The sequence below is a fragment of the Schistocerca piceifrons genome, chromosome 11 (assembly GCF_021461385.2).
Source record: "Schistocerca piceifrons isolate TAMUIC-IGC-003096 chromosome 11, iqSchPice1.1, whole genome shotgun sequence".
NCBI lineage: Eukaryota > Metazoa > Arthropoda > Insecta > Orthoptera > Acrididae > Schistocerca > Schistocerca piceifrons.
The window spans coordinates 26,715,182-26,727,471 of record NC_060148.1 but is presented as its reverse complement, the minus strand read 5'-3'; the positions used below and the strand labels follow the sequence as shown (position 1 = coordinate 26,727,471).

Sequence of the window (12,290 nt, the reverse complement as noted above, 5' to 3'; positions counted from 1 at the left end):
GTGCGGCTCTGGTGCATCGTCCTGCATCTGCAGCATCAATTTTAGCAGCGGTTATCACCACAGTGACACAACGAACTGTACAAATCAGTTATTTCGAGGACAGCTCCGAGCCAGATGCCCTGTGGTGTATACAGGGTGTGGTAGATAAGTAATGAGACCGGCCGCCGCGCGGCGCCCCAGTCGCTCGCAGGGCGGTCGCCACCTGTACGTCACGTTGTGGGGGATCTGAGCTAACAATAGAACCGGTTCGCAGTCGCGTCGGAGCTCTGGTGCAGTGAGGGTCGAGCTTCGCGTATTACGTTGTTTGTGTGCCCGTGACACTCGTGAAAACGCTGAAGATGGATCGCTCGATAGAACAGCGGTATGCAATCAAATTTTGCTTTCGCTTGGGCAAAACTGCTTCAGAAACTTTTGCTATGGTAACGGAGGCCTACAAAGAAGACTCCCTATCAAGAGCTCAAGTGTTCCGGTGGTTTAATGAATTTAAAAACAGGAGGGAATCCGTTCAAGACATGGAACGATCTGGACACCCTTCAACGAGTCGTGTGGATGAAACGGTGGCCAAAGTGAAAGAACTCCTGGACTCCGACCGTCGTTTAAGTCTCAAAATGATCGCCGATGAGGTCTCCGTGAATAAATTTACGGTTCACCAAATTTTTACGCAAGATTTGACGATGAGGAAAGTTTGCGCAAAATTGTTTCCCCGAGTGCTCACCGCCGTACAAAAGCAACAATGAGTGGACGTTTGCCGTGAGATGTTGAATGATTTGGAAAATAATCCACACTTTTTAGACAATGTAGTAACAGGCGACGAATTGTGGACATTCCAGTACGACCCAGAGACGAAAGCCCAGAGCTCGGAGTGGCACACACCGGTATCCCCGGGGCCGAAGAAAGCAAGAATGTCAAAGTCCCGCATCGAGACAATGCTGATAGTGTTTTTCGACAAGCGGGGGTTAATTCACAAAGAGTTTGTCCCTCAGGGGAAGACTGTCAATGCCGAATTCTACAAAGAAGTCCTTCAGCGGATGCACAGAGCCGTCAAACGGAAGCGACAGGACCTTGCTCAACGCTGGCGTCTCCACCACGACAACGCTCCGGCGCACACAGCGTTCCTCGTGACCTCCAACTTGACCCGAATTGGAGTTGAAGTTTTGCCACAGCCACCATACAGCCCTGACTTGAGTCCTCCTGATTTCTTCCTATTTCCGAAGGTCAAAAGATGCCTGAAGGGTCATTGTTTCGACGATATTCCGAACATCCAATGTGCTGTCACGAAGCCACTAACTGGGATAACTCAAACGGACTACAGTGGGGCCTATGAAGCTTGGAAAACGCGCTGGCGACGTTGTGTCGACGCCCAAGGCGAGTACTTTGAAGAATATTAACGTTTTGTACAAACTGGATCAATAAATTTGTTTTTCTAGACTGAGTCTCATTACTTATCTACCACACCCTGTATTCCGTGCACCTCATGCCACTTGTAGCGGGACTTTGAATTTCGCCACGCTACACTCGTTCCGTCAGACATAAATTATACCATCGCAGCAGTATGAGCGCTAGACGGCAGAGAAAATACAAAATTGTAACTTTTTTTTTTTTTTCCCCGAGAGCGGAAGCTTAATGCAGACGTAAAAACTTATTACCTAGTCTTGATCTGATTTTAATGCGTAGACATATTGTGGAAGTTGTTATGAAATTCGGAGGATGGAAGTAGCAAAGTAAATTAAATTGCATCCAGTATCAAGATGATTTTAATTTGTATAAATTAGTGATTCCTGGACAATTGCAAGATTTCGGAGCTGACTTTTCATGCAGAAATGAAGTAGGAGATTTTTGATGACCTGGACGTCGCACGAAAGAAGACATGTTAACATGATAAAGGATGAACTCTTATCTACGCCATTTCCCCCTGTTAGTTACATTTGTTATTCTCTGTCTTTTTTCAAAAATTTTTTGTAGTGGAAATTGGTTTGACTTTTGCTCAGAAACGCCACAAGGACCACCCCAGCAATAGCTTTTCCGAATCACGAAGTCCGGTAACTTTTCTGTAATACGAAGTCCGATTTGCATTTCATTCTTTCCCTTTTTCACGGTCATTAACGATTTTAAAACCCCTTTTTTATTCACCATTTCTTCACACATTTCCAAGCTTTTCTTTTCTTCTCTTTCTCTCTCTTTTTTTTTTTATTAACCACTATACACTGCCATTTACGACTTCAGTGATTTCGAGTGAGAGCTCACTGGAGGGTGCGGTGGAGGTCTGTTGTCTTTTCTGACGAGAACTGGTTCTGCCTTGGTGCCCCTGATGGCTGCGTGTTTGTTGGAAGCAGACCAGTCGAGGGGCTACTACCGACCTGTTTGCATGCTAGACACACTGAACCTACACCTGGAGTTATGGTCTGGGGTGGATTTCTGCACTACAACAGGAGCACTCTTGTGGTTATCCCGTGCACCCTGACTGGAAATTTGTATGTCAATCTGGTGATTGTGCTGCTATTCGTGAACAGCATTCCAGGGGGTATTTTCCAATAGGGTAACACTCGCCCAGATACCACTGTTGTAACCCGACGCGCTCTACAGTATGTCGGCGTGTTGCCTCGGCCTGTTCCGTCACCAGGCCTGTTCCAGCACGTACGGGACGTCGTCAGATGACAGTTCCGATATCATCCGCAACCACCATTAACCGTCTGTGTATCGACCGACCGAGTGCAAAAGGCGTAGAGCTCCGTCCCATTAACTGACATCCGGCACCTGTAAAATGCAGTGCATGGAAGTTTGCGTACTTGCATTCGACGTTCTGGTGGTTACACGGGTTATTAATGTGCCAGCATTTCACATTCGCAATGGCTTATCTCGCGCTTGCATTAGCATGTGAACTTGCAGTGTTAATCACTTGATATATTGAAACTTCGTGGCAGATTAAAACTGTGTGCCGGACCGAGACTCGAACTCGGGACCTTTGCCTTTGGCGGGCAAGTGCTCTACCGACTGAGCTACCCAAGCACGACTCACGCCCCGTCCTCACAGCTTTACTTCTGCCAGTATCTCGTCTCCTACCTTCCAAACTTTACAGAGGCTCTCCTGCGAACCTTGCAGAAATAGCACTCCTAAAGAAAGGATATTGCGGAGACATGGCTTAGCCACAGCCTAGGGGATGTTTCCAGAATGAGATTTTCACTCTGCAGCGGAGTTTCGCAGAAGAGCTTCTGTAAAGTTTGGAAGGTAGGAGACGAGGTACTGGCAGAAGTAAAGCTGTGAGTACCGGGCGTGAGTCATGCTTGGGTAGCTCAGTTGGTAGAGCACTTGCCCGCCAAAGGCAAAGGTCCCGAGTTCGAGTCTCGGTCCGGCACACAGTTTTAATCTGCCAGGAAGCTTCATATCAGTGCACACCCCACTGTAGAGTGAAAATTTCATTCTAGACACTTGATATATTACCTAGAGAAATGCATTCCAGAATTTTCATTACTGTACAGTAACAACTTTTTGGTGTTACAACAACACATATCACATTTCTATTAAGACTTCTTCCAGTAATTTCTTAGGCGTGAAGTATAGCAGTGTTAAAGGTCCAGTATCTTGTCGTGCTACAGGACACGGCAACTTAAGTGTTATGCCTGATGAACAAAATCTGAATCGTTTAGTTTTCCAGTGTAAGCCTTCATATTGGGTGCAGCCAACAACTGGCGTATTTTTTCTTCACAGCAGTGCTATTGATTTTTTATGTGGTTACGATTTGCTTCAGTTTATGTTCTTAAACTATCGGTCGAGTTGGATTGCGACAAGCATGTTATGAGATTAAATGATATAATTTTGAAATCAGTCATCACAATTAAATACCGGGGATGAAGCATTTTAATGAATTGTCCTCTAACTGTACCTTTCTTCTTGTTTCATGTAGGCCAACTACGGACCACACCATTCAGCTTTTGTGTTTGGAGTGGCCATTAGTTGCTATGTTGTTCCTTCCTTCTTCTGTTCAGAGGACACCTGTTTTCTTTTTTGGGTGTTTTCCCTGGGACCTCACTTGCTTCAGCGTTTTCTTGAGATGTGCCCAGTGTTTTAAGTTGTGCAGATCTTTTATCACTTCCATCAACCGTGGTGACTTGGTCTACTTCGTTTGCCAGTATGTGAGAAGCAGACACAATGAGCTGCTGGGGTGCATCTGATAAACATGTCTACATAAGGCTAGGCATTCTTCCTTTCGCAGTATTTTTGAAGCTCCCACTTTGGGCATTTTCTACGAGGGCATGCTGAAAATTAATGCTTCTGAACTTTTGAGTGAAACCTATTAAAGCTTTTTTAATAAATAGTCACCTACACAATGAACACATTTCTCCCAATGAGAGACCAATTTGTTGATACTGTCACTGTAGAATGTTTTGCTTTGTTGATGGAGCCACAACCTCGCCACTGGTAGCACTGCTTCATTGTTATCAAAGTGAAGTCCACGAAGGAGTGGTTTAAGTCCACTCTGAACTCTTTCATACATGTTGAGGTTAGCACTGGTGTTACCTTCATTATGAGCATAACAACGTGGCATCACACATTACTGATATCGATGCAGTCATTACTGTATACAGCTTTCACTCTTCTACAGAGTTCGATTGGAAAAACACTTTCTGTGATTAGAAACTCGTTTACAGCACACAGTTTTTCAAACGCTGGCATAATTATATTACGCTCCACCACACACTACAGTTCAGAGCCCTCTAGTGGCAGAGGATTGCGGCTCACATCAACAAAGCAGGAAAGTAATCTGTATGACACTTAAGACCTCAACTAATATTGAGACCCAAATGAAAAATTCAGAGGCATTACTTTCCAGCCTGCCCTTGCATATTTGTTACCTACCTTGACGGTCCTAGTATCTTCCTCATTATCTTTCTCTCTTGGATTTCAAGCTTGCCTGTGAGATGATTCTTTTTGATTTCACAACAGTCTGAAGCATATAGGGCTTCATCGCAGATGACTCCCTGGTTGTTGTTGTTGTGGTCTTCAGTCCTGAGACTGGTTTGATGCAGCTCTCCATGCTACTCTATCCTGTGCAAGCTTCTTCATCTCCCAGTACCTACTGCAACCTGCATCCTTCTGAATCTGCTTAGTGTATTCATCTCTTGGTCTTACTCTACGATTTTTACCCTCCACGCCGCCCTCCAATGCTAAATTTGTGATCCCTTGATGCCTCAAAACATGTCCTACCAACCGATCCCTTCTTCTAGTCAAGTTGTGCCACAAACTTCTCTTCTCCCCAATCCTATTCAATACCTCCTCATTAGTTACGTGATCTACCCACCTTATCTTCAGCATTCTTCTGTAGCACCACATTTCGAAAGCTTCTATTCTCTTCTTGTCCAAACTGGTTATCGTCCATGTTTCACTTCCATACATGGCTACACTCCATACAAATACTTTCAGAAATGACTTCCTGACACTTAAATCTATACTCGATGTTAACAAATTTCTCTTCTTCAGAAACGATTTCCTTGCCATTGCCAGTCTACATTTTATATCCTCTCTACTTCGACCATCATCAGTTATAAGAGTCGAGGGGCATGAAAGGGAAGCAGTGGTTGGGAAAGGAGTGAGACAGGGTTGTAGTCTCTCCCCGATGTTATTCAATCTGTATATTGAGCAAGCAGTAAAGGAAACAAAAGAAAAATTCGGAGTAGGTATTAAAATTCATGGAGAAGAAGTAAAAACTTTGAGGTTCGCCGATGACATTGTAATTCTGTCAGAGACAGCAAAGGACTTGGAAGAGCAGTTGAACGGAATGGACAGTGTCTTGAAAGGAGGATATAAGATGAACTTCAACAAAAGCAAAACGAGGTTTTCTGGACAAATTGTAAATAGCCTTTCGCTCCCTGTATTTTACCCCTGTCAACTTCAGAATTTGAAAAAGAGTATTCCAGTTAACGTTGTCAAAAGCTTTCTCTAAGTCTACAAATGCTAGAAACGAAGGTTTGCCTTTCCTTAATCTTTCTTCTAAGATAAGTCGTAAGGTTAGTATTGCCTCACGTGTTCCAACATTTCTATGGAATCCAAACTGATCTTCCCCGAGGTCCGCTTCTACCAGTTTTTTCATTCGTCTGTAAAGAATTCGCGTTAGTATTTTGCAGCTGTGACTTATTAAACTGATAGTTCGGTAATTTTCACATCTGTCAACACCTGCTTTTTTTGGGATTGGAATTATTATATTCTTCTTGAAGTCTGTGGGTATTTCGCCTGTCTCATACATCTTGCTCACCAGATGGTAGAGTTTTGGCATGACTGGCTCTCCCAAGGCCATCAGTAGTTCTAATGGAATGTTGTCTACTCCCGGGGCCTTGTTTCGACTCAGGTCTTTCAATGCTCTGTCAAACTGTTCACACAGTATCTTATCCTCCATTTCATCTTCATCTACATCCTCTTCCATTTCCATAATATTGTCTTCAAGTACATCTCCCTTGTATAAACCCTCTATATACTCCTTCCACCTTTCTGCTTTCCCTTCTTTGCTTAGTGCTCCCTGGTAGTGCTTCATTTTTTAGTTGCAGGAGAGACATCTTTTGTCATAGGTGCTCTCAGTCAGTTGGTATGTCAGCCCCAGTTCATCTGCTGGAGCTAATAGTGCTGTTCCTGCAGAGAGACTGGGTTCCAGCTCTCCTCTCAGGTATTTCAACCTGTCAGTTTTCTCGGTTTCCCCTTGCTCCAGGTGCAGGCTGAAAGGAGAATCACTGATGTTTGTGATGTATTTTGTTTTTTCAAGCCGTGCATTTAGCCCCACTCTTGAAGTTTCTCTTCAGTTTCGAATTTTCTCAAAAGAGTGCCTCTGAACTGTGCTTGTAATTTGGTGTACTTTAAAGTCTTCCAGATAAGATTACAGGTCTTCTGGTCTAGTCCTAGTTCTTGCAGGATTTTCACGAGAGTTGATCTGACAATGTAGTTGTACCTTTCCTCGCTACTGAAGTCTCTAGGCATGCATTCTGGGCTGAGTAAGCTTTTGTTACAGCTGAACTGCTTGCTAAATGCTGATGTCTGGGCTGTGAGGTGGTGTTCCGGCAGATTTCTTTTCTTTTTATATATATATATATATATATATATATATATATATATATATATATATATTTTACAGTCTTGTATCTTCACTCAATAAAGAACTGAATTTCTTTTCACTATCCATCTTAATTATTGGACTGTGTCAAATTAAGTAAAACATTGCATGCAATTTTAGAGTTTGCAGAGGTAGAAAGTGTTGTGTGAACTTAATGTGTGGTTGATTTTAGCTCAGACATTGCCAGGAGTGAAATGTAGATAAGATATTGAAATGTCATGTTTAATTGACAGAAGAATGATATTACATTCTCGAGTTATTGGGTGTTACGTCTGACAGATGGCTGTGTGCAATGCAATCATTTCTGCCCGTGTGGACTTGCTGGCTGCTGTTAAATATGTGCCATCCAGTTTTAAGAAAATTATTAGGTGAAAATTTTGATTTTAGCACATCCTATAGTCCAATATCTTTGCGTGGAAAGTACTGAATTTATTTTCGTTCTATGCTATAGTTACTCTGCTGCATCAAATTAACTAAAACATTGCAGGAAATTTTGAAGATTTTGCAACAGTAGAAACTCATTGCATATACTTGGAATAGGGTTGATTTTTAGCTCATACATTGCAGTGAATGCAATGTAGATAAGATATCAGAATTTTATTTAAAATTGAGAGCAGAACAATATCTAATTTTGTTCTCAAGTTATTTGGTTTGTGCAACGCGGCCACTCATGTCTTTGCACATTATGAATCGTGTCATTGTAACAATTGTCATATCTCATAAACGATTCAAGATATCGAAACAAGATTGTCTGCAAATGATAGCTGCCAATGAGGCATGTGTGTTGTATGATAAACACTTGAAGCTTTTTTTTTCACCAAAACATGGAAGTAACTCATCCACAAGAGTCAGAGGTCGGTGGCTCAGGACACATACAGATATCTGTAGCACTGTGGGAAAACCCAAGTGGTACTTGGGGAAACAGTGTATCAGGATGTGTATGCACACCCACAGCAGTGAAAGAACTGAAATTGGTGAAGATGATGACATTGCCCCTCCCAGCCGTTTTCACGTGTTGACTTAGGGCTGAATATACACTATGTGATCAAAAGTATCTGGACATCTGGCAGAAAATGACTTAAAAGTTCGTGGCACCCTCCATTGGTAATGCTAGAATTCAATATGGTGTTGGCCCACCCTTAGCCTTAATGACAGCTTGCACTCTAGCAGGCGTACGTTCAATCAGGTACGAGAAGGTTTCTTCGGAAATGGCAGCCCATTCTTCACGGAGTGCTGCACTGAGGAGAGGTATTGATGTCGGTCGGTGAGGCCTGGCACGAAGTCGGCGTTCCAAAACATCCCAAAGGTGTTCTATAGGATTCAAGTCAGCACTCTGTTCAGGTCAGTCCATTACAACGATATTATTGTCGCGTAACCACTCCGTCACAGGCTGTGCATTATGAACAGGTGTTCGATCATGTTGAAAGATGCAGTCGCCATCCCCGAATTGCTCTTCAACAGTGGGAAGCAAGAAGGTGCTTAAAACATCAATGTAGGCCTGTGCTGTGATAGTGCCATGCAAAATAAGGGGTTCAAGCCCCCTCCGTGAAAAACACGACCACACCATAACACCACCACCTCCGAAATTTACCGTTGGCACTACATACACTGGCAGATGACGTTCACCGGGCATTCGCCGTACCCACACCCTGCGACAGATCGCGACATTGTGTACCATGATTCTACACTTCACAGAACGTTTTTCCACTGTTCAATCGTCCAATGTTTACGCTCCTTACACAAAGGGAGGCATCATTTGGCATTTACTGGCATGATGTGTGGCTTACGAACAGCTGCTCGACCGTGAAATCCAAGTTTTCTCACCTCCTGCCAAGCTGTCATAGTACTTGCAGTGGATCCTAATGCAGTTTGGAATACCTATGTGATGGTTGGGATAGATGTCTGCCTATTACACATTATGACCCTCTTCAACTGTTGGCAGTCTCTGTTAGTCAACAGGTGAAACCGGCCTGTACGCTTTTGTACTGTAGGTGTCCTTACACGTTTCCACTTCACTATCACATCAGAAACAATGGACATAGGGATGTTTGCGAGTGTGGAAATCTCGCATACAGACATATGGCGTAAGTAACACCCAATCACCCAACCATATTCGAAGTCCATAAGTTCAATGGAGCACCCCCATTCTGCTCTCTCACGATGTCTAATGACTAGTGAGGTGGCTGATGTGGAATACTAGGCAGTAGGTGGCAGCACAATGCACCTAATATGAAAAATGTATGTTTTTGGGGGTGTCCGGATACTTTTGATCATACAGTGTATATCCAATGCAACAATGTGCTATTCTGAAACCAATAACAGTGTATTAAAGAAGTATAGTGGAATGCCCCTATGGTTCCACACATGGAGGTGAACCTGTCAAAACGAGACTTTTGTGAGAATATTCTAAAATTATGAGATAGATTCGCTCACTAGTACTTATCTCCAGGTGGCATGTCGGTACTCCCAATAGATCCTAGTGTACAGTTGTCTTCGTAACTTGTGTGCCCCCATTCATCCTAGGGTCTGCTCTTCCATTTTTACCTTCCCCAACCTATCCCACTCATATTAGCAGTGCTGACATTTGTCATGGAGGTAAATACTGACCAGCAGTTATGTTTCATAATTTTGTACAATGCGTTCGGAAAATCAGTGTGCACGGGACTGACAAAACGAAGTTGGCAGAAACATTTTTTCATACTGTTGCATAATATGTAACAGGTTTTTTTAAAAATAGGAATTTTACAGCCTAACAGTTGCAAATAACTGTTTGGTACAACTGACATAGGTTTTGACACCTACTGAAGATGTCTCCATCAGAATGAAATTTTGAAGTATCGTAAAACTACATTGCAAAAAAGCAATAGTCAGAATTTAGAGTAACTATGCTCAAGTCAAAATTAAAATATAATATGCTCCAGCCTTGTCACATATGCCCAGCTAGGAATAACAGCGGTACACACAGTATGAAAGGGCAGCGCATGGGTGGAGCTGTCATTTGTACTCGGGTGATTCACATGAAAATGTATCCGATGTGGTTACGGCTGCACGAGGGGAATTAACGTATTTTGAACACTGAATGGTAGCTCTATAAAAATATTCATTTTTCAAATATACCTGGTGTCTAAAAATGAATATACAGGTTTTAAGCGTTTCTAGCCTTTTTTACATTTAACTTATAATAATAAATAAAACATCAAATGAATGTGTAACTCAAAGTTTTGTTTCTATATACCAGTGTGCAAAGGAAAGAGTGTGGAATGATGAAGAGTGAATGAAGAACGTGTTGAACGAGTGAGTATCTGCTTAGCCCTAAGAAATCAATTCAGAAGGGTAGTCACAAAGTCTGTGTGGAGACCTTAAGGAGACATTTACAACTATGGTCTTACTTTAAGCAGTTGTTATGAGCTCTAAAGTCTACAGAATACAGCTTACATGCCAGCTTTGCAAAAGATATGTTGCTGCTTGACGATGAAGATTTTCTCGATAGTGTCGTCTTCAGTGATGAATCGACATTTCACCTAAGCAGAAATGTGAAAACATATAATGTGCGCATCTGGGGGTCAACAAATCCCCAAGAGATGGCACAGCTGCAACAAGACTCACCTAAAATCAATGTTTTTTGTGCCATATCATGGCTGTTAAGGTTTATGGATCTTTCTTTTTTTTTTTTTTTTTTTTTTTTTTTTTTTTTTTTTTTTTTTTTTTTTTTTTTTGAGCAACTGTAACTGGTGTTTCTTATCTTTTTGCACTAGAACTGCCCTTCTCCTGGATTGGAAGAAGCTGTACAACAGAACTGTATTTGGCATCAGTTTGGTGCACCGGCTCAATGGCATAACTATTATGTAATTGGTTAACCGATGTTGTACCAGACTGCTGGACTGGCCGCAAGTTGCCGGATGACAGAGCTTGTTGAGCATGACCTCCAGGTTCACACAGGATCTGAAGCTATGAGATTTTTATCTATGGGGGTTCATAACCGAACATGGTATGTGCTTTCGCTACCATTGGATATACCCGAGTTTAGAAACAGCATTTGCCCCTCCTCCTCCCCCCCCCCTTCCCCCCCCCCTCCCCCAAAAAAAATTACTCCATGCACACACACTGAGCAAGGTTTAGGAAGAATTCAGTTATCAACTAGATGTGTGACAAATCCTTAAAACCCGTATATTCATTTTGAAACAACCTATATTTCCAGGTCTCCTCCAATATTATTTAGTTTTGGGTCTCTCGTACATATGTACACGTGGCTAGGTAGCACGTAAGTTGCTCTATATCTAGTCTCATACTGATGCAAGAAGCAGTTGTCCTCAAAAAGTTGTGGATTTCACTTTTTGAAGATAAGTTTCTCACATATATTGGACTGCAGTTGAAGAGTTCATAAGTTCTCCTGCTCAGTAGTAACCACATTGACTATTACTTTGACTAACCTTTTGACAGACACATCACTGTTACCTGTCCGACTAGTGGAACTGGTCAATACTAGAGATGGCAGGTGAGGAATGTCTGATACCTGTGGCAAGTGTGTCGTAACTGGAACCGAGCAATGACTGGCCAAGTGTCGGTGTGCAACCACTTAAAATATTAAGCTCAATGTATTAATGTGCAACTGCAGTCTGTTTGGAAGATGTATCAAATAGTTCTGGGTTTCAGCACACCCTGTGGTACTTTGCATAACTATTGTCAGATGAATGACCCATTTGATTGTCTTATAGTGGAAGCATAAAGTAGTTACTGTTATGTGCACCATCTAGGAGGCAACTGACCACACTGTGTGTGGCACCCTCTGAAACTTGGTGCTGCATACAGCATCTGGTGGAGAGAGAGCACTTACATTGTTCATATCCTAAGAACATCTTTCCATTACCAAATTTATACCTCACATTATGTTAGTTAACTGAAAATTGCTTACATGCGTGTCATGTGTATGCAAATATTGGAAAAAGTTCAGGAAACTTCCAAGTAATCCATTCTGACTGTATTCTGCCGTCTTCTTAACTTTAACTTGTAATGTTTTTTCTTTTGTCCTCTCCTTGTATGTAAGCCAATTCACGATATTTATTCAATTCAATTTTTATCATCACATAACATGCCTTATACAATCAAAGATTGTGACATAGGTGACTTGTCAGTTTTACACTATGCATAATAATACTAAAAATAGACAATAAATTAATAATATATATGGTGTAACATC

The 12,290-nt window shown here is 42.1% G+C and overlaps 1 protein-coding gene and 1 non-coding gene across 2 annotated transcripts in view; both read left to right on the top strand.

Annotated features, from left to right (window-relative positions):
* LOC124720254 (activated Cdc42 kinase-like) overlaps window positions 1-12,290 on the top strand; it is a 390,360-nt gene that overhangs the window by 96,607 nt on the left and 281,463 nt on the right. The window lies entirely within an intron of this gene.
* On the top strand, window positions 3,279-3,353 carry Trnaw-cca. Its single transcript has one exon. It is a non-coding gene; the product is annotated as a tRNA-Trp (tRNA).